This window comes from Alexandromys fortis, unplaced genomic scaffold, assembly GCF_014885135.2.
Source record: "Alexandromys fortis isolate MF-2015 unplaced genomic scaffold, M_Fortis_MF-2015_v1.1 scaffold_92, whole genome shotgun sequence".
NCBI lineage: Eukaryota > Metazoa > Chordata > Mammalia > Rodentia > Cricetidae > Alexandromys > Alexandromys fortis.
In genome coordinates, this window is record NW_026067972.1 from 5516260 (window position 1) to 5542849 (window position 26590).

General features: G+C 42.4%; 1 protein-coding gene across 1 annotated transcript in view; it reads left to right on the forward strand.

Annotated features, from left to right (window-relative positions):
* Positions 1-26590, forward strand: part of Rnf38 (ring finger protein 38) — a 106747-nt gene that overhangs the window by 1353 nt on the left and 78804 nt on the right. The gene's annotated exons all lie outside the window — the stretch shown is intronic.

Sequence of the window (26590 nt, forward strand, 5' to 3'; positions counted from 1 at the left end):
TTTTTTTTTTTTTTTTTTTTTTTTTTTTTTTTTTTTTTGCTAGCTGGTCTGGACTTACCACACTTAGGAGAATTTCCAGAGGAAGAGCAGCTGTCCCAGGCCTGAAGGGGGAAGGAAGTTGGGAGGGTTGGGACAAGTCCCCCTCCTGCCGACTAGACAATGCAGGAGAAATCCGTTTTCATTTGGGGTGATTAGGTGAGTTGCTTTTGCTCTGAGTGCGTCTTAGAAAAGGAGAGAGGAGGTCAGTTCCAGAGAAGGAAAAAGCAGCAAACAGATAGCAGGTGCTGAAGAAAGTCCAGTAGCAGCCGTGGAATGGGGAAAAGGAGAGGGCGCAGTTATTGTGAGGGAAAGGAGATAAAGGGATTGCTGAAGGGGAAGGAGGAGGGTAGAAGATTGGGATGCTTCAAAGAGGAAGCTAAATGTGCTAAGTTTGAAACGAGTCTCTGTGAGCTGAATGCTGTCTACAATGTTGAGTGTACCTGTGGGTCTGACAGGTTTCGTGTTCTTTGGGTAAGGACAGTTGTAATATTTTTATAGACCCAGGCTGGGCCTTAGCATCCTCCCTTCCTTCTCACCCCTAAGGATCCAGGCCCCTAAGTGCCTCCGGTATTGTCTTGGAAGTAAGGCTTGACAAAAGAAGGAAGAGCGAGACTAATTAGCAAACGAATTAATTAAGGCCTTTGTCCAGATTGACTCTTTCAAGTTGGCTCTTTCTTTACTGTCCTGCACTTTACCGGAGCTTTACCTCTTGGCTGCTGGAAGGGTGCCCTGGGGTTGTAATCCTGGCAGGGCTGTGCAGAGACTGCTGTAGAGGGATTGAGAGGTCCAGACCCGCTGGTCACCACAGCTAGTAGGAAGCCAGCCAGTTTGAAGCCTGGTCAACTCAGGAAGATCCTGGAATTTTGTTTTGTGTTGTGTGTGTGTTTAAAGGTTTATTTTATGTGTGTGTGCATGTGTGTGTTTTGTCTGCAGGTATGTATGTGCATCACATATATGCGGTGCCCACGGAGGGTGGGCAGGATGTCAGATATTCTGGAACTGGAGTTACAGGCTGCAGTGAACCTTCATGTGGGTGCTGGGATCTGAACCTGGGCCCTCTGCAAGAGCAGTCAGTGATCTTAACTTCCGAGCCATCTCTCCAGCCTCAAGATCCTGTTTTGAAGTGTAATAAGAAGGTAGATTGTTAGTACAAACAAATCCTGACTAGAGGAAACATATTTAGCAGATAGGTCTACATAACATGCACATATATGTATAAGGAAATTTATTTGGCCCAGTGCTGGTGGCGCAAGCCTTTAATCCCAGCACTTGGGAGGCAGAGGCAGGTGAATCTCTGTGAATTCAAGGCCAACCTGGTCTACAGAGTGAGTTCCAGGGCAGCTAGGTCTGTTACACATAGAAACCCTGTCTCGAAAAACCAAAAAAGAAAAAAAGGAAAAAAATATTTATCAAAGACCTGACCTGTGATCAGACCAGTTCAGCCTGGGCAGCAGTGCAAGCCCTTTCACGCCTATCAGCCAGCAGAATGGAAGTGCCCTGGTGAGCTGTAGTGAGACTGTGGGGCAGTTTTCTTTCGTGCTTTGCTGTCCTCAGGCTGGGGATAGACCCTAGCGCCTCCCACAAATGTAAGCAAGAACTCTGCCATAAAACTATGTTTTCAGCCCTGGAAAAACACTTTGATTTAAAGACAGGGTCTCACTATGTTATCCTGGCTGGCCTGGAACTTGCTGTGTAGACAAAGTTGGCCTTGAACTTACAAAAAAGATCAACCTTCCCTGCTTCTTGAGGTCTGGGATTAAGGGATTGTACTTTTATATACTGTTGGTGGGGATGTAAGTGTGTACAAACCACCTTGGAGAGTAGTAGTGTAACAAATATCTAGTTGACAGCTGGTTGACATGCTCATCTATCTAGAATGTGTAAAGACAATAATAAATACAAAAGAAGTACAAGAATTCTGTTGCAGCTCCACTGTGGATGGCACCAATAGGGCCATACATCAATTTTTAGAAAGACCTTTCCTCGTACAGACTGAAGAGATGGTGGGTCTCTAGGTAAAGTGCTTGCCTTGAAAGCATGAAGAACCAGCTTTGGATTGTAAAAGCCAGCTGGTGCAGCATTTGCCTGCAGGCCCTAATATTGGGGTGGGGGTGGCAGTGTGGAGATAGGTGTCTGCTGTGGGTTTAATGGCTAGCCAGTCTAGCTATAGATTCAGTGAGAGACTCTGCCTCAAAAAATTTGGTGGACAGTGGTAGATGTCCCAGGTACCCACACTGCCTCCAGCTTTCACATGAGCATGTGTGTGCGGGATACCTGCAGACATGTGCATTCATTCGCACACTGAATACACGCCCAAGGCCCCACACGACTGAACGTTACAGCACTGTGAAAAAATAAATAAGAGCAGCAGTGGGGTCACATACCTGAAATTCTAGTACTGTAGAGGTAGAACAAGTTCACAGCCAGCACGGCTGCTGAAAACTTGTGTCAGCCCTCCACCCCAGGAAATTATACTAATGCATTAAAGTGGATGTATATCAGAAACTTGATACGGATTGGGAAAACAAATCCCACAAGAATTTTTGCAGATTTTTTCCACTTGTATATTTTGAAAACCCAAGACTGCTTGTGGTTATATATATGTATAGTAATGTAAGCACATGCATGGGAACTACAAAAATTCACAAGTAGTGCTTATCTTTGGGTAGAGAAGGTGAGGCATGGACTAAGACTGGCATGCAGAGCTTTAATTTTACTTACTATTACTTAAACTCAAGTCAGGTAATTACAAATTAAGATTTGTTAATGTTGGATGTAGTGTATAGAGATTAAGTACATTATTTTAAATATTTTTCAAATATCTGAAATATTTCTCGTATGTAAAGCGTTTTTTTTGTTTATGGAACACAAAGTTTTATCCTGTAACACTGGGTCTGTAACTGCAGCTTCTAGTCCAACCTAGTGTAGTGGGCACTGGGGCTCCTCCTTGATTGCCTTTCTTACCTTTAACCTAGCTTTGCCATGAGTAACAAAAACAACAAAACACTTTCAAAATTATTATTATTATTTTGTTTTTCGAGACAGGGTTTTTCTGTGTAACAGCCCTAACTGTCCTGGAACTAGCTCTGTAGACCAGACTGGCCTCGAACTCACAGAGATCCACCTGTCTCTGCCTCCCCAGTACTGGGATTCAAGGTGTGCGCCACTACCACCTGGCTTTAAAATTATTTCCAATTTAAAAACATACATGTGTGATGTTTTGCCTGCATGTATGACTGTGTAGTGCAGCATGCCTGGTGCCTGAGGAGGCTGGAAGAGGGCTTTGGATCCCCCAGACCTGGAGTTAGGGTTATGAACAGCTGTGTGGGTGCTGGGACGAGTGGCCAGTTCTCTACTGCTGAGCTGTTTCTCTCCAGCCACAGATAACTTTTATCTTGGACTTGCTGACGGATGTGGAGGACTTTTCTAGTTTTTGCTAATTTTCTAGTGGGCCTAGATCAGCAGTTTGAGTTTTGTTCCAATGTAAATGCTGCTCCACATTCTGATCCACCAGGTGTAAGATGGCCCCGATGCCGATGGTCACTAGCCTGTCTCCAGGCTCCTCCTCAGGCTGTACTTTGTTCCTGCTCCATGTCTGGGTTTGATTTGGATCATATGATACGTGATGCTGGTCACTTGGAGTCTGGCTTCTGAGTGCAGGCATAGGTCCCTGAAGGAAGGATGAGGGAGCAGCTAGGAGATGGCTCAGTGGGTAAAATGCTTGCTGAGCAAGCGTGAAGACCAGCATTCAGATACTTTGTACCAGGCAAATGCTGAATAACCGCCTGTAATCCCAGTGCTCCGGAGCTAGAGACAGAGGATCCCCAAATAAACTGGCTAGCTAGACTAGCTAAATTGGCAAGCTTTAGGTTCAAGTGACAGACCCAGGATAGAGAATCATCTAAGAAGACACGATGCCAACCTCTGGCTGCCATAGGAATGCATTCACACCTGGATACACGTGCATTCCCAACATGTGAACATGTTGTTTGTGTGGTCATACATACTACCCATGTATGCTCATTAAAAATAAGCTAACAGTAGGATTGCATGTCATTATCCATAGCCTGTTTTCTAACCCACCTCCCACTAGAGGTAGTCTCATGTTTTAGGCTAGAGTCAGACTTGCTATGTGGCTGAGGATGATCTTGAATTTCTCATCCTTTTGCTTACACCTGAGTGATGGGAATGCACCACCACACCCATTTTATGCTGTGTTGGGGTTTGGTGCATGCTAGGTTAAACTAAGTCCCCAACTAAGCTAAGTCTCCAGTGTTCTTTCTAATTTTTTGAGGCAAGGTCTTATGTAGTTCAAGCTGGCTTCCAGTTATCTGTATAGCTGAGGCTGGTCATGAACCCCGGATTTTCCTGCCTCAGTTCCCCACTGCTAGGATTTGAGGTATGCATACCCTCTTGACTATACCCAGCTTACTCCAGTTTGCCAATTCCTCTTATGCAGGTAGCCAAGGGGCTCACTTATGAGGACTTTTTACTAGACTTTACAGGCTTCTACTTCATTGTCAACTATGTCAGTTTATAGTTGGGAGAACAAAAAGAGGTCTAACAGAAAGCAGACCCCAAAAGGTAAATGTGCAGGAGTTTGAGGGGCTGGAGATCGATGTCAAAGTCTTGCCCATGCTAATAAACACATTCCACTGAGCCACACTCTCAGCTCCTGTGCCTGCCTTTTCTCTTTATGTTTATTTATTTGTTCTGTGTTAGGTGGATGCAGATGCAGAGGTTGGAGGACAACATCCAGGAGTCAATTTTCCCCCTCACGAAGCAGGTTCCAGGGGTTGAAGTCAAGTCATGAGACTTGGCCACAAGTACCTTTACCTGATTGAGCCATCTTTCAGGTCTCCCTCCCTCCTTTCTTAAGAGAAAAGTGGTTTACCGATCTGCATATAATGGAGATTGTTGTAGTGTTTTGGTTTATTTTTTACATTTGAGCTTCAGCCCTTTATAGTTACGTATTAGGAAACAATTGCTTACTCCTTGAGTTGGAAGTTTCCTCTCCCAAATTGACTGGTTTTCCTTAGATGTTATACTTGTAGTCTTCATCCACTTAAATTTTAATTCATTTAAGAATTAGCCGGGCATGGTGGCAACCACCTTTCATCCCACCACTCGGGAGGCAAAGACAGGCAGATCTTGTGAATTCAAGGCCTGCCTGGTCTGTAGCATGAATAATAAAAACCTGGAGACAGATATTGGGGTTCAGCTTAAAGATCAGAAAAGCAAAGCAGTCAACCACTAGAAAAACCTTTTACCTCTGCCAAATCTTCAGACCAAAAGAGCGAGATCCTGTCTCCATGAATCCTCAGATTCCACACTCCACTGAGTTCCTGTCTCTTCCCCTTTATAGTCCTCTCTCTGTCCAGTCATATTGCTGCTGCCTCCACCTCCCTAGTGCTGGGATTAAAGGTGTGTGAGCCCAAGTGCTGGGATCACCTTTGTATGAGCTCTGTTTCTCTTTTAGACAGGTGCAATTTTGTATAGCCTAGGGTGGCTTTGAACTCACAGAGATCCATCTGCCTCTGTCTCCTGAGTCCTGGGATTAAAGGTGTATGTCACTTCCTAACCTGTATGACTGACTGGTATGGCTGCTTTGCTTTCTAATCTTCAGGCAAACTTCATTTATTAAAATGGTCTACAAAGTGAGTTTCAGGACAGCCAAGGCTACACAAAGAAACCCTGTCTCAAAAAAACAATGACCAAACCAAAACAACAACAAAGGACTTTTATATTAGGTGAGAGTTTCTGATGATGAAATTTGTGAAATGCCTGTTTTTGTTGAGGTGCTTTCTGATAACCCATTTTAGAAGTACAGCATTGTAATTTGAGCCACAACGATCTATATATATATATATATATATATATATATATATATATATATATATATATTAAGGCAGAATGAGTTTCCACAACACAGCATAACTTCAAGTGGTTTGGAAATTTTATTTTAATTAATTGGTTAACTTAATTTATTTTAAACAGAGCTGCTCTATATGACCTCCAGAACAAGTCTGCCTATTTCAGGTAGCAAGTGAGGGTGAAACCTTTTGTCAGATAAGCACCCAAGGGCTGACAAAATGGCTTAGTGGATAAAGTTGTTTGCCACCAAGTTTGATGGCCAGAGTTTGGTCCTGGAGACCCACATGGTGGAAGGAGAGATGCCTGCAAGCTCTCCTCTGACTTCCACGTGACATGCCCCTTCCCTCACTAAATAGATACACATTTTAAGAGGTGGGCACTGCATATGCTCAGAAGGAGCACCTGTTTCTGTCTCACAGAAATGAAGTGTTACCTGGCACAACCTGCCAGCTTTGGGCCTCTGGGATCATCAGTGACTGTATCATCCATACTTACTGTGGTTCTGTATTGAAGCCTGGCTTGGTGATGGATTTGAGGCTCTAAAAGAATTCTCATGTGAATTTTTCTTGTTTGTTTGCTGTTTTGAGACAGGGTCTCATGTATCTCAGGCTGGTCTCAGACTTGTAATGTTGGCCTGTTGAACTTCTTATCCTCCTGTCTCCACCACCTGAGCGCTGGGATTGCAGTCTTTACTTGGTGCTCTGTGCATGCTAGGGAGGTCCTCCACCCACTTAGTTACATCCTTAATCCTTTTTTTTTTAATTTTTTTATTTTTTTGGTCCTTCTGAGAGTTGAACCTAGCAGCTCAGTGGTGAGTACTTAACCACTGACAAATATTCCCAGATCTCCACCTTGACTTATCATTAGAAGGATTTAAGTCCTGGCTTCTTAATTACTACATGAACCTAAATCAAAGAATTCAACTTTATATGGTAAACTTTGTTATGAGAGTGCAGAAATTCATGCAGAAAAAGCAAGAAAATGGTTTATGGAAAAACAGAATGAGAAAGACCAAGGTGATGCTAAAATGAAGGCGAGAAAGTAGCTGTGAACCATTTTTGCTCTTACAGACGCTTGGGGGAGTTGTATAATATTATTTTTCTTTTTTTATTTTCATATACTTTAAATCACTTTATTTAATATTATTTTTCTAACTCTAGTTCCTACTCATGCTATTGTGGCATTCCTGAATTTCTGAGACCTGAGGCTTTTTAAAAATATTTAAATGGGCAATTTAAAAAATATTTGCCCATTTGTATTTTCCATGAAGTTTTTGTTTATGTTTCCTGCTGTTTCATTTTTTTTTCTTGGAGAGAGGAAGGGGGAGTGTGTACCAAGGATAGACTGGACTTCCTACTGCCTTTGCAAATGATGGCAGAGTGTTTCAGAGCAGTTGGCATGGTCAAGTGATATCCCTGGTGGCTCAAGGGAGAGCTGCGTGTGAAGTGAGTTCTGTTGTCCTTTTTATTATTTTAAAATTTGAGGTGCTGGATAGAGAAATCCATTTGTTAATGTCTGCAAGGAATTATATGTAAATAGAAATGTTTAATGAAAATAAAATGGCCTTGTGCCACACAAGGACAGACAGATCTTATTGTAGACCCTGTCCAAAATGATTTAACTTTTTCTTTCCCATTTTTCTTAACTGAATATTAGTGCTGTTTTGGAGTAGAACAGAAACTGGAGTGGTGTTGGGCAGGGGTAGGATGACAGGCTTTACCCTGTCTCTTGTCAGGTCATGATACAGAAAGCTATTTCTGCGTTTTCCATTTTGGGGGTAAAATTTGTGTAGAAATAAAGGAGTGAGAATATGTGCATTTTCCTGAATATAATGATTTGGTTCATTGAGACAATGGAGAAAAGTGGTAAGAGGAAGAGATGTTTGTATGGAAGAGCGAGCTGCCAGGCGGTAGGGCGCTCTGTGATGTTGGCGTGCTCCTGGAGTTGAGGAGAAGGTGCCTGCCTGTCTCACTGTGCACATTTTAGCACCGCCTGCCAGCCAAGCTAAGGCTGGGTCGGCTGGAAGTAAAACTGACTTCATTTCATAGTTCCCGTCACAAAAGCTGAGGGCTGAGCTGCTGTGACTGACAAGAGTGTTTTGTTTGCTTGCTGTATTGTAAGCTGTCTTGCTTAACAGACAGCTAGGTCTGTGTCCCTCCCAGATTCTAACTGCTGCCCAGTGCATATCTGAGTATGTCCCAGTAGTGACAGTAAAACGTAGCCTGAGCGCTGATGCCCTAGAGCAGCCCTCATGCCAGCCAGTGCTGAGGTTCCAAGATGGGCCCTTCAAGCAGGTCTCTTGCTTTCCCCGTGGTTCTGCTCCCTGGCCTTCTGGACCTAGTGATTGTGTCTGTCTGTCTGTCAGGATGGGCTAAGCAGGGTTCTTGATGGTCGGTCACCCACAAGAAAAACCCCCAAGGACTGAGTATGGCTGAGACAGGAGGATTGCTGGAAGTTTGAGGCCAGCCTGGACTGCATAGTGATTATTATCAGATCACCCAGAGCTACCTTGCAAGACTTTATCTCTAAAAGAAAAAGATAAAGGGGAGTGGTGGGGGCAGAGAAAAGAAAGCCCCTACGGACAGTATCCAGCCAGAACCAAGACCACCATAGCAGACCCAACTCTTCTTCCTCCACTGCTGCCACTCATCCTTTTCCCTGTGAGCCTGGGAAGCACACCCTTCCCGAAATCATACAAAGAGGCTTTGTGCTCTGCGGATGTTCTGAGAGGCGGGGTCACTGTAATTATAATTCCCTGAGCACAACCGAGTAATGGGGCAGGCGGGGTAAAGATGGTATCCAAGTTCCTGTTGGTAAGGAAAAGTCAGGCGGGGATTCAAAATTGTCTGGAGACAGCATCCAAAAGTGGAGAACGGAGCGTTGTGATGCTGACAAGAGCGCGTTTAAGTGAGTGTGTTTCAGAGCTTTAAATCTACTTCCTGCGAGATACTTGAAGCTTTAAAAAGCACAAGACTGTGCCTGGGACATTTTTTCTATTCTGAAATTATAATTGAAAAGTACTTCAGAAGAAGGTGTGTGTATCTGCTTGTTTACCTTTATTCTCGTAAGGCTAGAATGACTGTTCTAGAAAGCCGTATTGTGCCTATTAGCTACATGCTCTCACTAATTTAGTTTAAAAAATGTTTATCTTTATTATTTTTATTTATATGTATGTATGAGTTACTCGTGTGAGCATGTCCATGGACGCTAGAAGAGGACGTGGGATCCCTTGGAGTTGGAGTTAGCAGGGGAGGCCTTGAGCTGCCTAGGAGCCTAACCTGGGTCCTCTGTAAGGGCAGCAAGTGCTTTTAACCACTGAGCCTTCTCTCCAGGGGTTTGTTTGCTTTGTTGGAAACAGGCTGTCTGTGTTACTGGGCAGTCTTTTCGTGGTCATCCTGCCCAGCCCCCCCGAGTTTTAGGATTACAGCCCTCTGCCAACCATCCTGGCTTAAGTTTTGTGTGTTTTGGTTTTCTCTCTCTCTCTCTCTCTCTCTCTCTCTCTCTCTCTCTCTCTCTCTCTCTTTGTAAGCATAGAAGTTGATTTTATATTGCTACCACTAGAAAAAAATAACTAGTCTGGGATATGTGTTAATAGTTGTTTTAAATTAATCATGTGTTTCCTTTAAATTTTTTTTGAGATAGGGACTTATACAGCTCATTTGCCTCAAATTTATGTTGCTGAGAGTGACTGAACTTCTGATCCTTCTGCTTCCACCTCCTCAGTGCTGAGATTATATAAGTGTGTTACCACACCCAGTGTACGGCAAGCATTCTACTAATAGGCTACATCCCAGAGCCCATCTGTTTTTTTTTTTTTTTTAAAGCATTTATTTTGTGTGTGTGTGCACACACATCTGGATGTCAGATGACAGTGTTCGGGAAGTTGTCCTTTCCATCATGTGGGCTTCAGGGATTGAATTCAGGTTATCAGGCTTGGTGGCAAATGCCTTTACCCACAGAGCTGTTCCCAGGTATAAACTCTTAATATCCACCACTCAGTTTTATGATGTGCTTCTAAGCTTTGTTGTTGTGAGTCAGTTAGTGAAAATGGTTTTCTTTTTTCCTTTTTAAACTTTGTTTTTTTTCCTATCTGCTTAATTTTTTTTAAGAAAATTTGTTTTATGTGTATGGATGCTTTTCCTTCATCTCTGTCTGTTCTCCACATGTATGCAGTACCCAAGGATTCCAGAAGAGGGCATTGGATCCCCTTGGAACTGAAGTTCCAGGTGGTTTGTAAGCTGCCATGTTACTGCAGGGAATCTCTCCAGCTGCACCTCCCTTTAAAATATCTGTCTGTCTGTCCGTCCGTCCATCCATCCATCCGTCCGTTTATCTATCTAGGGTCTCACTATGTTGTCCCTGGGACTTACCATGTAGGCCAGGCTAGTTCTGAACTCAGAGAACTTGCCTCAGTCTCTGAGTGCTGGGATTAAAGATCTGTACCAACATGTCTGGCGATGTATGTGTGTGCAAGTGTGCATGTGTGTGTGAAGTGATTATCCATAAGAAGAGGACTTTAGGTCCCTAAGAGCTGGAGTTATGGTGGACATGAGCCTGCCAGAAGTGGGTGCTGGGAATGGAACGCTGGGCTCCACGACACCAATACATGCTTTCAGCCACCAACCCATTTCCCCAGAACCATTTTCCTCCATTTTCTTTTCTCTTTTAGAGCCTCACTATGCAGCACAGACTGACGTTGAATCTGAACGCTTCTAAGCCTCCTGAATGCTAGGATTATGGTCAGCTAGACTAGACAAGCTCTAACAGTAAGTTCTGGATTCAGTTGAGAAATCCTGCCTCAGTGAATAGTAAGGTTGAAAGCAGTTGAGGAAGGCTCCTGATGTCAGCCTTGAGCCTCCACACTCATCATACACTGCATGCACCTGCACACATGTACCCGAGTATGTGTGAATGTACATACATGCACACACACATACCACATGTGCTTATACAAGAGGGCAAATACTTATTTTAAAAATCTTGGGGGCTGTAGAGTTGACCCAGTAGTTAAGAGCATTGACTGCTCTTCCACAGGACATAGGTTCTATCCTAGCACCCACACGGAAGCTCACAACCGCCTGTAACTCTAGTCCCAGGGAACCTGTTGCCCTCTTATGGCCTCCACAGGTGTCAGGCATGAATACAGTACACATACATATTTACAAATAAAACACCCATACATATAAAATAAAATAAGTAAAAGTTTGGGCAAGTGAAATGGCTTAGCAGGTAGAGGCTCTTGCCTCCAAGCTTGCCAGCCTGAGTGCAGACTTAGGGCCTACATGGTAGGAGAACCAGCTCCTTCAGGTTGTCCTCCAACCTCCACACACACAGTTTGATGCCCACTCCCCCCAGATAAGTAAAAATGGAATTTTTGAAAAGGCTTACGTTTTTGTCTAGTATTTAAAGTTAATACAATTTGTTTTTTGTTAGCTTCTACTGTTTTTCCTTCAACTTGACATGCTTTCAACTGATTTTCTCAGTCTCTATTCCCTTGCCCACTCCCCTGCCCCTGTAGGCTGGGGTGCACCTTAGGTGTCATTCCTCAGATGCCATCCATGCTGATCTTTGAGACAGGATCTCACGTTGGCTTGGCATTTACAGATTAGGGTTACGATTCAGTATTTTTGTCCTTTCCCCCCACTCCCCATCAGTGTAAGAACAGATATGTGTGTTTGAGGGCCTTTTACCCTCATTTCCAGTCTGGTGAAATGCTCAGTGGGTAAAAGTGACATGCAAGATTCCTGGAACTCACATGAAAGCCTGGACCTGGTAGTGCGCACCTGTCATCCGAGCACTTTTATGGGGTTAACTGGAATTGGAGACAGTTGCCTGGAGACTTGCAGGCTACCTAGCTACCTAGCCTGCATCATAGGGCAGCAGGAAAAAAGAGGCCTCGCTTCAGAACAGGGTGGCAGGTGAGACCTTTGACCTTGGCATGTTGCTGTATACACGTTTGTGTACATAAACACACCACCTTAATTTCTCTGATTGATTCTGATTTGTCATACTCTAAAGTACAAGAATTTAGCAGCATAAGACTGTGAACATCCCAAGCATTAGTTAGTTCGTTGGAGAGCCTGGAATTGTGTTATATTTGAGACAGTGTGTTGTTTGAGGAGAAGAACACAGCAGAGTGGTTCCCAAATGAACTGCCCCCAAATTGCTTGGAATGTTTGTCATTTCTCTATTAGTAGTTAGGTCGTGAGTGGCCTGATGCAGGACTCTGACGTAGGTAAGTCTTCCGCTAAGCAGTACATGTTTGGAATAAGCTGGGCAGTGGTAGGTCATTCTAGGAAACTGTTTAGAAAACGTTCTGTGGAATTTTAAGGTCCAATTTAGGTGAAATACAGACTTTTAGAAAAATGGCCCACTTTTGAGTTTGAATTACCAACTCAATTTTTTTTTGCCCTAGTTTACTTGTGAATACTTAGGAAAAATGAATTCTGCCTTTCAAAATTGCTGAACAATGTGGTTAATTCGTAGAAGGAAGACCTTTCTTTCTGTGTAGGTGGAGTGAGAATTGATTAATTCAGACAATTGAGAACAACTTGAGAATGCAAACTTATACTGCTTGAGTTTCTTAATAAACTTAGCCTCAGGCTGGGTGGGAGGCGGAGGCAGGCTTTGTAGAACAGGCTGGCCTTGAACTCAGAGATCCACCTGAGTGGGGGATTATAGGCTTGTTTGCAGGCTTTTAAGGAATAGGTTGCTGACTTTTTTAATAGCAAGGATGTGAGCTAAGACTCAGGTGACCTTATTACCTAAGGTTTTATTAAAACTGCATGCTTTTTTTTGGAGTAGTTAGAAATTATTATTGTCCAGCACTGGGAAGGCAGAGGCAGGTAGATCTCTGTGAGTTTGAGGCCAGCCTGGTCTACAGATTAAAGTTCCGGGATAGCCAGAGCTACACAGAGAAACCCTGTTTCAAAAAACAAAATAAAAAATTAATATTGTTATTTAATGATAGCTATAAGATTTAGATAAAGGCTGCTATTAACAAAGAAAGAAAGGAAGAAAGACCATAAATCCAAGACCAGCATAGCAACAAGTCAAAAACTTTGACTTCTTAAAAAAATTCTGTAACTCTGTGAACTTGCTATTGAGCTCAAAACTGAAGTGAACTTGGAATATCAGTGACAGAGCATTTGGTTAGCATGTGTGAATCCCCACCCCAAACAACAACTGCCTCTCAAGTTAGGATTTGATCTGTAATGTTCAAGCAATACTGTACGTATTTTGAGTCTAAATTTTGGTAGAATAGACTATTTCCAAATGAATTCTGAGCCAGTGTGGTAGCACATGTCAGAGCAGGATGATTAGAAGTTCAAAGTGCTGGGGTCCAAATGCGGGTCCTTATGCTGTACAGTGTGCTTTTGACCACGGGACCATTTTCTCAGCCCTGGTTTTGTTGTTTTTGAGATAAAGATCTGCTAGGTAGCCCTGGCCAGCTTCAAACTCAGTTTTTCTGCTTTTGCCTTCCCTGTGCTGGGATTACAGGTGTCTAACACTTGTACCTGTTAAAGATTCTTTTTTGTTATGTTTTGTTCTGTTTTTTCAAAAGAGGGTTTCTCTGAGTAGTCCTGGCTGTCCTGGAACTCTCACTGTAGACCAGACTGTAAGATGCTGGTGGATAAAGAAAAGGCACTGGCCATTAAGCTTGGTGAGATGAATTTGATCCCTGGAAGTCAAACAGTGGAAGGAGAGAATCAACTCCTGCAAGTTTCCTCTGACCTCTGCATGAGAGCCTACACACATGCACAAATAAGAGCTGCACTCAGAAAGTTTAGAAGGTATTATTATTTGTGTGTGTGCTGTCAGGAGACAACTTTGTGGAGTTTGTTCTCTCCTTCCGCCTCTCCGTGGGTTCTGGGAAGGGAACTCGGGTTGCCAGACGTACGTTCCTGTCAAGTGCTTTTACCTGCTGAGCTTTCCATCGTCTCCAGCAGGAATCCTGACAGACTTTTCTGAGCTGTTGGGGAAGTTTAAAGGGGTAAGACGTGGGTAGAAATGAACTGCCATTCCATCTGTCCATCAGTCCGTCTATGTGTGCACCTGAGTTAGAGGATAGCCCGTGCCGTGTGAGTCCCAAGGATCAAACTCAGGCTTGGTGGCAAGGATAGTAGGGATGGTGTTAGAGTTTATACTCTGAGCTAAGCCAGTTTACCTAGTGAGCCATTTCACCAGCTCCATATCGAAATTATTTAATAACACAGTTGAGATATAAAGATGTTTCCTTTTGAGATAATGTTATTTGGTGAATTGTTATTATTTTTCTTAATATTACATAATTAAAAACCCAAGGCCCAAATTTATTTTAAGACTAATAAATTACCTTGTTTTATATGAAAGAAAGATTTAGATATTTTAGTTCTTAAGGTTGCTTTAAAAAGGGAGAGCAAATCAAATTGGGCCTGAGCCCCAACCCTTTACCATGTTACTTGCTGTGCCTGGGAACCAGAGAGGGGGCTGCACTGCACTGAGGAAGGGTGGGGCCTGCAAGTGCTTCAGAAAGCAGGTTCTAGGAATGAAGCAGACTGCACTGTGAGGCTGTGCAGGTGTTTCTTAGGCACAAGTGTGTGTGTGGTTCACCCGCAGCCTTCCTCGGGAAGTGTTTTGCATAGAGCATATCTGAGAACATGGAGGAAAATGTGGGAGGCAAAGGGAAAGGTGGAGGGGCGGGGGCTCAGGGTGCAGATTTTGAGAGAGCAAGAAATTAGAGGTAGAATGTGTTGCATATTTTTTCCTGCTCATGAGGGGGTGAGTAATACTTGTAGTTTTTGGGAAATTATGCTTCCAACAAAGAGGTTCCATCTCTACTGTTTAAGATGATAAATTCTTATTCTTATTTTTGGGAGAGAGTGTAGTGCAGCCTGGCATGGATCTCACTGTAGCTAGCCTAGGGTAGACTTGATCTCTGTCAGTCTTCCTGTCTCTGCCTTTTCAGTGCTGGGATTACAAGTGTGAGACATTATCCCTGGCCCAAAGGTTGTAACTTCTGAGAAGAGCCAGGGTTATGGAGGGTGTGACTTTGTGTATTTATCTGAGATAGGTTCCTATGTGTCCAGGCTGCCCTGAACTCCATATATAGCTGAAGATGACATCAAGATTCTGATACTCCTGAATTCACCTTCCAGGTGCTGAGATTACATGTCACACCATATCGATCTCTTTGGTGCTGGGATCGAACCGTTTGAGGCAGGCACCTCTCTGCCTGGGCTTCCTGTGTAACATTTTCCTTTTATGTATTTATTTGTGCTTGTGGTTTGTCCTCTCCTAATCCAATCCAGAGCTTCACCGTGCCAGATAAGCACTCCACCATGGAGACACGTCCAGTCCTGTACTTTGTGTGTCTGTGTGCTGTATATATGTGAGTGCCACTGTACAGTCATGCCATAGAATGTGGAGGTCAGAGGACAGCTAGTAGTTCTTTCTGCCACCATGTGGATCCTGGGGATTGAATTTGGGTTGTTGGGCTTATGGCCAAAACTACCCACAGATTGTCCTCTGCTTCCACCACAAAGCAAGTACTATACTCAGTGAGGCGTTTTCCTATCCTCCCTCCCTCTCAAAAAAACCAAAAATATAAAGGCCAGGTTTTAATAGTCCAGGCTCACATCAACTTGCTGTGCAGTGGAGTATGAAGTATACTTGATCGCCCTGCCCCCACCTCCCAAGTGCTGGAATTACAGATGTGTTCCCCTGTGCCTGGCTGATCCAGTGCTGAGGGTGCAGCCCAGGCCTTCCTCCTTTCTAGGCAGCAAATCTGGTAACTAAGCTGTACTCCCAGACCACTGTGAGAAGTGGTTAACATTTTCTCATTGTTGAGTCTTTTGTCTAGTACTGTGATTCTCTTTATATTTTTAACATGCCATAGTGTATTAGTGAAGTTTTGTAGTTGTAATTCACATTTATTACTGTTAATTTTATAATATCTTTTACCATTGCCTTTTGGTTTTTCAAAACAGGGTTTCTCTATGTAACAGCTCTGGAATTCTCTCTGTAGACCAGGCTGGTCTTGAACTCACAGAGATCTGCCTGCCTCTGCGTCCTGAGTGCTGGGATTAAAGGCATACACCACCAACACCCGGCTTTATTATTGCTTTTAACAGGAATTTTCATCTGTTTTTTGAATCCTGCTGTTAGATAAATATGTTGATTTTTGTAAATTAACTAATTTAAACAATGAATCTGTGTAGCCCAGGCTGGCCTCAAGCTTGTGATCCTCCTGCTCTACCTGAGGGTCCTCAAGTGCTAGGGTTATAGGTGTGTACTCTATTCCTGGCTCTAAACTGACTTGATAACCTGAATTTTGGGAAATGTTTTGTTTAATTTTTTTTCATAGGAGTTTTCTTAGGTTTCCCATTTGTGTTTTTCTATTGCAGCTAGACTATAACTTTATAGTTATGAAGTCTCTTGAGCGTGTTGGATTGACTGACTGTCGTTGGAGCCTGACAAGTGAAAGATAATTTTTATTTATACTGTTTTGTTTTCTCAGTTTTGCCACATTCTCTTCAAATTACCCACCCCTTATTGTTTTGTCTTTTGAGCTATTTGCATGCTGAATTTTATTTTCAATATGGTGTTGCCTCAGAATTTCTGGAGTAAGTGTAATAATTCTGGATTTACTTATTGGTATTTGAGGTTTTGATGTATTCATGAGAGATGCCTTTTCATGCCATTGCTGGTAATTAGGATTGTGGTAGCAAATATTTCATAGAAAAATATTTGATGGTGAGAGTTAGTATCCATCTCTCATTTTAGCTTATTTAATTCAATTTCTTTTCCTTTTTCTTTCTTTTTTTCTTTTTTAAGGCAGAGTTTCAGGGTCTCACTATGTATCTCCAGCTGGTCTGGAACTTGAACTCACAGAGATCCACCTGCGTCTCCATGCTTCTGCCTCCTGAGTTCTGGAATTAAAGATGTGTACCTGCTAGAAGAGGGAGTCCTGGTCACTGAAGCCGGATTTGCAGGTCTAAGCGAATTGCCTGATGTGGGTGCTGAGAACAGAGCTGCATCCTCTGAAGTTGTCTTTAGGCACTTCTCAGCCAGGCAAGAGGCAAGGCAGGCAGATCTGTGAGTTTTCTGCCAATCTGATTCGCTTAGTGAGTTCCAGCATAAACCCTACCTCAAAAAAACAAAACAAAACAACAACAAAAAAACAAAGACTTGAGGCGTACTCCTTCTTCCAGGTGCTGTTTGCTTTTGATGGCTACCTTAAGATATGCTTGTGAGCATGTCAGAATTTGTTGTCATGAGGAGGGTCTGGCAGTGCAGAACAGCTTGCATGGCAACCAGACAGCAGAATAGAGTCCTAATACTAGTTTTTAAATAGCTACCTTTACTTAATTAAAAAAAATTATTTTAGGTGTGTTTGTGTATCCCTGTGCCTTTGATTGCCATGACTTGGTGTGGAGGTCAGAGGACAGCTTGTAGGAGTCGCTTCTCTTCTTTTGCCATTTGAGTGCTGAAGATCAGGTCACCAGGCTTGGTGACTGGTCCCTGTGCCCGGAACCATTTTGTCAGCCCCTAAATGATTATCTTTAAAGAATTTATTCTTTTGGTACACTCCTTTAATCCCAGCACCTGGGAGGCTGAGACAGATAAATCTCTGATTTCAAGGCCAGCCTGATTTTAATAGCTAATTTCAGGCCAGCCAAGGTACATAGTGAGACCCTTTCTCAAAAACTAGAAAGACGGGAGGCAGAGGCAGGAGGATCTCTGTGAGTTTGAGGCCAGCCTAGTATACAGAGCAAGTTCCAGGACAGGACAGGCTCCAAAACTACAGAGAAACCCTGTCTCGAAAAACCAAAAATAAATAAATAAAAAATAAAAAGCTCATAAATCAATTAAAATAAAAGACTAGAAAAGTTTGCTTTAAAACTAGAAAGAAGAGTCTGTTCTTGGCTGGAAGTATGGCTCAGTGGTAGAGTGATTTCCTGGAATGCATAGAGACCCAGATTTACACCCAGTATTGGAAGGCCAAATCAAACAGCTCGCAAACGAAACCCAACCAAACAACAAAAACCCGTTCTTGAATTATTTCTATATTTATGCTTACTAATTCATCAACTTCTGTTCTCATTATTACTAAATCCCTTCACTATGCCTTCTTAAAGTTTTTTAAGGGTCCAGGCTTGGCAGCACACACCTTTAATTTTAGCACTAGGAAGGCACAGACAAGCAGAGCTCTGTGAATTCAAGACCAGTCTAGTTGGCTCATTCCAGGGTAGCTGAGGCTACTTGTGAGACCCTGCCTCAAAAACAAACAAGCAAACAAACAAATAACAAAAACAAAAAGATTAGGTCTGTACTTGGGGTTGGGAGTATGGCTCAATGGTAGCATGTTTGCTTGGAATACATGAAGCCCTGGAGGGGGTGTTTATTGAGGGCTGGTGAGATGGTAGGTATATCAGTTACTTTTCTATTGTTGTGATAAAACCACTCAGATCTGCACACGCATTCACGCATGCATGGTGGCATGCACACACCAGCAGCACACACACACACATACTAATAATAAATTAAAATTTAAAGCTTTAAACATTTGTTAAGCCAGGTATGGTGGCACACGCCTTTAATCCTAGCACTTGGAAGGCAGAGGCAAATGGATCTCTTGAGTTTGAGACCGCCCTGGTCTACAAAGAGAAAAAAAGTTTATTGTGCATAAAGAGTTCTAGAGGGATAAAAGTCCATGATGACAGAGTAGAGGCATGGCTGCTCGAACTAGAAACCGAGAGCTTACATCTTGAACCACATTCAGGGGGGATTCTTTTTTTTAACATTATTTTTTATTTTGTGTGTATTTTTTGTCTGCATGTATGTTGTGTACCATGCTCATGCAGTACCCACAGAGGCCAGAAGAGGACATTGGATTCCCCTTGGAACTAGAGAGCTAGAGACAGCTGCCCATAATCCAGTGTGACTCCTGGAAGCGCAGTCAATGCTCTTAACCACTAAATCATCTCTCTAGCCCTGGAGAGAGAGAGTCTTTAAACTCTCAAAATCAGTCTCTAGTAACATAATTGCTCTAATAGTGCTATATCTCCTAAACACCTCAAACAGCACCACCAACTAGAGATTTAAGTCTTCAAATGTCTGAGACTAGGGGAACACTGATTACCCAAGCCTAGAAGGTAAAGGTGCTTGTTTTATAATTCTGATGACCTGAGTTTGGTCCAGGGAACCCACAGTAGAAAGAGAGAACCATTCCTGCATGTTGTCCTCTACCTGCACACACAGTGGCATGCATACACCAGCAGCACTCACACACATACTAATAATAAATTAAAATTTAAAGAAAACTTTAAAATTCATTAAAAAAGGATCTGGAGAGATGGCTTAGAGGTTAAGAGCACTGACTGCTCTTCCAGAGGTCCTGAGTTCAATTCCCAGCAACCACATGGTGGCTCACAGGAGATCTATCCCCTCTTCTGGTGTGCAAGTATACATGCAAACATAACAATGTATACATAATAAATAAATCTTTAAAAAATATTAAAATGTACACATTTGTTAAGGGTAGTATAGTGGCACATGCCTTTAAACCTAGCACTTGGAAGGCAGGGGCAAGTGGATCTCTATGAGTTTGAGTCCAGCCTGGTCTAGAAAGTAAGTTCCAGGACAGTTAGGGCTACACAGAGAAACCCTGTCTCAAAACAAACAAAAGCTATACATTTGTTGTCTTTTGGCTACAAAAATAAATATTGTCAAAAATTCAGACATCTGTAACTGGGAAAACAAAGGGCACTGTATTTGAATTCTATGGAGATCAGTAAGAACGATCGTGTGAATATTCATGTAGTGTTGTTTTTGTAAACCCCATGTGTGTACAAGTTTACAAAAAGTGGGACCATACTATATTTGTTTGTGCTGAGGATTGTCCTTAAGGCCTTCTATATGCTAAGCAGGCATCATGCCACTACCCAGCTCTGCATGTTGTTTGGAAACTTCTCTTCATAATCTTTTTAATCATTTCCTAAATTAGCCTAGTTATTTATCCAGTTACTTTTTTAAAATTGCATTTTTAAAAATTTATCTATTTTTATTTTGTGTGCATTGGTGTTTTGCCATAGGTGTTGAGTCTCCTGGAACTGGAGTTAAAGACAGTTGTGAGTTGCCATGTGTGTGCTAGGAATTGAACCCTGGGTCCTCTGAAAGAGCAGCCAGTGCTCTTACCCACTGAGCCAACTCTCCAGCTCTTCTAGTTAGTCTTCTGAAAAATCTTTGTTGCATGTATAACATACACTTAGAAACTTTGGCGTTTTCCAAGTGTGCAGCTTAGTATGTCACCACAATGTGTGGCCAAGCAAGTAAACACGTGGACAATTAAAAGTTCCCTAGAAGCGTCTCACGGCCTTCCTCTTAAAATAGTTAGCACTTTGGACGTGTATGGTGGCACATTCGTATAATTCCAGCACTCAGAGGCTTGGATTCTAGGTATGCTGAGCAAGGCCATGTCTGAAAAAAAAACAAGACAAAACAAAAGAAATCTGCAAATAGTGGGCTTACTTTTAGCTTTAAATTCCCATACCACAAAGTTAATTTATCTAAAGTATAAATCAGTGTTGGTGTACTCGAAGTTTCTATACCTATCACCCCTCTCTAATTAGAACACATTTTCACTGCCCAAAGCAGCCCCTCACCCAGCAACACTCACTTTCCATTTAGGTGTGGTCCTAGGCTGTCCTTAGATTTGCCTGTCCTATACCTTTTCTGTAAATGGAATCTGAAAAATATGTACTTTTATGAACAGTATCAGTGCTTTATTCCTTTTTTATGACCAAAAATATTCATTATATGTATTGATCACATTTTATCCAGCCACCCATCAATTAATGAACATAAAGATCTTAGCCACTGTTGGACTCTAGTGAGTAATGCTACTGCAAGCATTTGTGAATGTATGTTTCATTTTTCATGTGTGCCTGTACGACATGCTTAGGAGTAAAATTACTAGGTTAAGGTAATTGTTTTTAATCCTGAGGAGGTGCCAAACTCCCAAAACATTTGTGCAATTGTGTACTTCCTTTACCAACACATGAAGGTTCTATTTCTTTCTCCTTTCTTTCCTTCTCTCTTTCTGTCTGTCACTCTCCTTTCTTTTTGTTATTGTTTTTCTGAGACAGGGTTTCTCTTTGTAGCCCTGGCTGTCCTGGATTCACGCTGTAGACCAGGCTGGTCTCGAACTCAGATCCACCTGCTTCTGCCTCCCAAGTGCTGGGGATTAAAGGTGTGTGCTAACACCACCTGGCTTTGTATTCTTTAATAACTAATGATTTTGAGGATCTTGCATGTGTTATTGGTTCACTTAGATGAAGACTTTCTAAATTTTTGTTGGGAGCAGAGCTAAAAGTATTTTTATTCCTCATAATTTCAAGACAAGTATTTTAGTGCCTCTCTATTTCTCTACTGTCTTTACTTCTTTTTTCTTTGTAAATATCATTTGGAGTTCGTATTTATCCTCTTTTTTTCATGATACATATGCTTTTTTGAAGATGAGTTTTTAAATGCCTCATGCCATTTATGTAGCCAGATTTACAAGTATTTGAATTCAAATGTATTTTCATTTGTTTTGATTCTTTCTTTCTTTCTTTCTTTCTTTCTTTCTTTCTTTCTTTCTTTCTTTCTTTCTTCTTGATCATTTTTTTTGAGACAGGGTTTCTCTTAGCTATCCTGGAACTCACTCTGTAGGCCAGGTTGGTCTTGACTCAGAAGTCCTTGCATCTCCCTCCTGAGTGCTGGGATTACAGGACAATGCAAATTAGTCCATTTGGAAAGTACTACATTTTCCAGGATCTGGTTTCCACAGAATCTGTATATGGGTTACTTGAAGAGGTGATCTGTATGACTCATATTCCAATGCAAACATGATCCCTAAGATATGATTAAGATTTGTATTTCAACCAGGTGTGGTGGCACCTTCCTTTAATCTCAGCTCTCAGGAGGCAGAGGCAGGTGAATTTCTGAGTTTGAGGCCAGAATCTCTGGTCTTTATATTGAGTTCCAGGAAAACCAGGTCTGCACAGCAAGACTGTATCTCAAACAAAATGATTTGTGTTTTAGTGACATAATCATAAACATCATTTTCTCATAACTTGTCTGGTATTACAAGGTAACTTTTTTTTTGGTATGGTTACCCTTTGAAGAACAGACTAAGAAAGGCCGTTTGCAGAGAATGACTTCACGTGTTTCTTGGTGAATAAAGGGAGAGCAAGGTTATGTAATTGGGAAGAACTGCTCAGTCCTAGAGCATTAGCACATTGCGTTTGTCCTGATGGAATGTGAAGAAACCATGGCTAGGGGTGAAGTCAGCTGGAGAGGGTGCTTTTGCCTAGCATGAATATGGCCCTGGATTGGAAGGTACTGTTTGAAGCGTGAGGCTTGGTAGAGCAGGGCGAGGTGAGATTATTTACCTGCTTCCTGGCTGAAACTGGGGGAAAAAAAATTGGCTGTTAGCCATCTTCAGCCCATCAACTTGGCCCTTTCTCCTTCCCTGAAACTGCTCTTTACTGCCATCACTGATGCTGAGTCACCAGCTGAGGGACACCAGGCCACTTCTTACTGGATAGCTGTCTCTGTCTGTTTAATTTATTTCAGGGTTTCTGGCTGTCCTGGAACTCATGGAGATCCACATGCCTCTGTCTCTCAAGGTGTGTGCTACCATGCCCAGCTTCATCTATCTGTTTGTATGCACATGCATGCGTGTGGAAGTTAGATGAGAAGTTGCAGAAGTCAGACTTCCCACCATGTAGGTTCTGGAGATTAAACTCAAGCCATCAGACTTGGTGGAAGACCCTTTATTAATCTTTAAACTCAACCCTTAGTTAACCTTCTTCTTCCCAAGTGCTGGGGTCAGAGGTGTTTTCCACCACACTCAGTTCTCTCAGTTTTGTATAAAATTTTAGATGGTCTCTTCTCCCCATCTTTTTCTCATTCTTAGGACTTGGGCCTGTGCCCTCATCTCTTTTCTATGTTCTTTTTCTAGACGATAGCATTTGTTTCCAGGGATATAAATACCACTTATATACTGCGAATTTTCAAGAAATTCATACTTAACATGTCCCAAACTATTATTATCCAGGCAGACTACCTACTTCCTAGTGTTTTTCATCAGAATATGGGACTCAGTTGCTTAAGCTGGAAATCAGGGAATTGTTTTGGCAACTGCAATATTCTTGTCTCCTCCCATCACATCATTCTCCAAGTCCTTTTCATTGTACCTCACAACAAGGTGGCTCAGTGTGTAAGGGGCTGGTCCCTAAGCCTGATCACCTGTCCTGATGACTTGTGTTGGACACCTGGAACTCTTGTGGTAGGAGGAAAGAACTGACTGCCAACAAGTTGTCCTCAGACCTTTACATGTGGCATGTACGAGAATATAAAAACTGCAGGGCTTGGGGATGTGTGCCTGTGAGGAAAGAAGATGGTAGGACCCAGGCCAGCCGGGGCTCTGTATCCCTCCATTCCATCTCTATCTGAACTATAGCAGTAGCCATTTACGGGTCCACATACCACTCTCTGGTCTCCATCCTCTGCTGATAGCCAGGGAGAGCTTTTAAAAGAATGAGTCACATGTTCACTTAAGACTTCCAGAGCTCCCCACTGCGTTTGAACTTACCGAATATTTTTCTGTCCCCCCTCCCCCAAATTTGAGACCTTAGCTCTTGTTCATTCTTAAGCTCTTACCAGGCCTCCCAAACCTCCTTTCCTCCTGCCCCCTTCCCCTTGCCTATCTTCTCATTTCCCTCCCTCTTGTGGTTCTGAGAATTGAATCCAGCGCCTTTTTGCCTTCTAGACCGTGTGCTATCACTGGTCTATATCCCTAGTCCTCAGTTTTTTCCTCTTTCTCTTCTTGACAGAGCAGTGCGTGGGAGAACAGTATATACTCCTAAACACAGAGCCATTTCTCCAGCCCTGGTGGTGTTCACATTTGTTCACTGGTGGATGAGAACATGCTTTTTGTTCATCAGCATAAATAGAAATCCTAGTTTTCTTCCCTGTTTCTGTGATAAAGTACCTTGATAAGGCAACTTAAGGGAGAAGGAGTTTATTTCACATGATAGCCACAGTCAGAAGCAGAGCAGAGGGAATTAATGTGCTTGCTCTCAGCTCACTTTCCTCACTTAGAAACTCCCTGTGCCCCAGGGAATGGTGGTGCTACCTATAGTGGGTACATTTTCTTCCTCAGTGAACACAATCAGGAGAATCCCCTGTAGACACATTCCCACAGGTCAATGTCTACACAGTCCTTCTGAGATTCTCTTCATAGGTTGTTTCAAGTTGACAAACAAAACATTATAAAACCTTGAAAAACTGATATGTAGATAGAGGATTTAAGATCAGTATATAATAACAAGAGGTGGGTAGCGTATGACTGTAATTGAAGCACTTAGTAGGTTGAGGCGGAAGAATCCTGAACTGGTAGGAGAGCCCCCTTTCTGTCTCTCATCATAAACTAGAAGGATAGAGCTCCTACCCTGCCCGACACACTCACTCTCTCTTTCTCTTTCTCTTTCTCTCTCTCTCTCTGTCTGTCTCTGTCTCTCTCTCTGTCTCTCTCTCTCTCTGTGTGTGTGTGTGTGTGTGTGTGTGTGTGTGTGTGTGTGTGAGGGAGAGGGAGAGAGAGAAGGAGGGAGAAGTTGAGGTTTTAAGGGTTTAAAGAAGAGTGCCTGAGGAGTTGGTGAGACGGCTGAGAGGATGACACTCTCTGCTAAGCTGGAAGACCTGAGTTCAATCCCAGGACCCAAGTTCACCTCTGACCTGCACTCTCACCTATACATGTGTAAGCAAGCTGTATAAATAAAATGTACTAAAAATTAAAATAAAAAATAGTTGCTAGCTGGTGAGATGGTCTGTGAAGGCTCCTACTATCTCTTGATGACGCAGACCGAGTTTAAGACACAGAGCCCATGTAAAGATGGAAGGAAAGAACTAATTCCGCAAATTTACCTCTGACTTCTAATGTGCACTATGGCATGAGTGCCAACACACGCACACAAAATAATAATGAAAGTTTGCAAAAAAAGGAAAAAAGCATTAAAGTGCCTGCAGTCATAATTTTGTGTACTGACACATAAAACTGTATAGTTTTTCTAGAGTTTCAAAATGCATGGAAATCATATCTGTTTATGATACAGTTACATTATAGCACTTAGTATGGAAATTTGGAAGTATGGAGGATACATCTTTATCTGTCACCCAAAACTGAAAATTCTATTCATCTGCATCTCCACCCACTCCTTCAACCTTACTCTGTGTTTTGAAGCAAATTCAGATACCATGTCACCCATCTAGAAATATGTCGGTGTGTGTCTCTAAGAGTATACACTACTATAGTGTCACACTCTAAGCGTTTGTTTCTCTACTACATACCCACTAGCATGGCTGTAAAAGACAGACCAGTGTTAGTGAAGATGCCGTGAAGCAAGCATTCCAGCTGCCTGTGGTGGGTGAAGTGGCGCAGCCGCTTTGGGAAGAGTTGAGCAGTTCCTCAGGAGGCTAAGCAGTTATTGTGACCAGTAATTCCGCTCGTAGGTGTGTAGAAAGGAAAGTTGAAAGTGCAATTTTATGTAAAAATGAATGTTTGCAGAATCATTGTTCATAATAGCCCAGATGTCTATCAGCTAGTGACTGGATGGATATTCCAAGATGTGATATGTTTATTCTATGGAATATTATTTATAAAATAAACAAGGCCTTTGATACGTGCTACAACATGGATAAATTTTGAAACTTGCTAAATAGAAGAAACCAGGCACCAAACCCCCGCTCTCTCACATGCTTTTCTTAATATAAAATGTCCCAAATAGGTAAATCTGCTGTGGCAGAAATATCTGCTGGTTCACTCAGCTGCTGGAGAAGGCAGAGAAGAGGTTGGGTGACTGGTAATGGGGTGATGAAAATACTCTTAAATTAGCTGTGAGCAATGTGTAGCTATGAATGCACATAACAAACCAGTGAAGCTTAGCAGGGTGAATTTTTATGATGTGTCAATTACATCTCAGTAAAATTTTAAATGTTAACAATGGTTAAGTCACACCTATAATCTCAGCATTTGGTAAATTGAGGCAGAAGGATTATAGAGCATTCCAAGCCAGCCTGCCTACAGTGTACTGTCTTTCTGTAGGAGTGCCGGGATCACAGACATGCACTGCAGTGTAGCACGAATAATAAAAGCCCAGAGATTAGCTCTCACCTCTACCTCAGATCTAAATGGCAGACCTGCCTCCATGAATCCTCGGACTGAGACTGAGCGTGAGACCTGTCTCCTCCTGATTTATATTCCTCTCTAGTGCTGGGATTAAAGGCGTGCACCACCTCCTTAACCTACTAGTTAGCTATGGCTAACTAGTGTGGCTGCTGGGATTAAAGGTGTGTGCCACCACTGCCTGGCCTGTATGGCTGACTAGTGTGGCTAGCTTTGCACTGTGATCTTCAGGCAAGCTTTATTTATTAAAACACAAATAAAGTATTACTATACTGCTGTCCTGACTTTATATAAGTCCTTGAGCAGTAAGCACTTTACTCACTGAGTCATCTTCCAAACCCAATGTCTAGGTTTGTTAGTATATAGATGTGTTCTGTTTTTGTGGTACTGAAGATTGGATTTAAGGCCTTGCACTTGTTAAGCAGGTGCTGGACCATTGTGCTACATTTCTTGACTTCCTAGCTTATA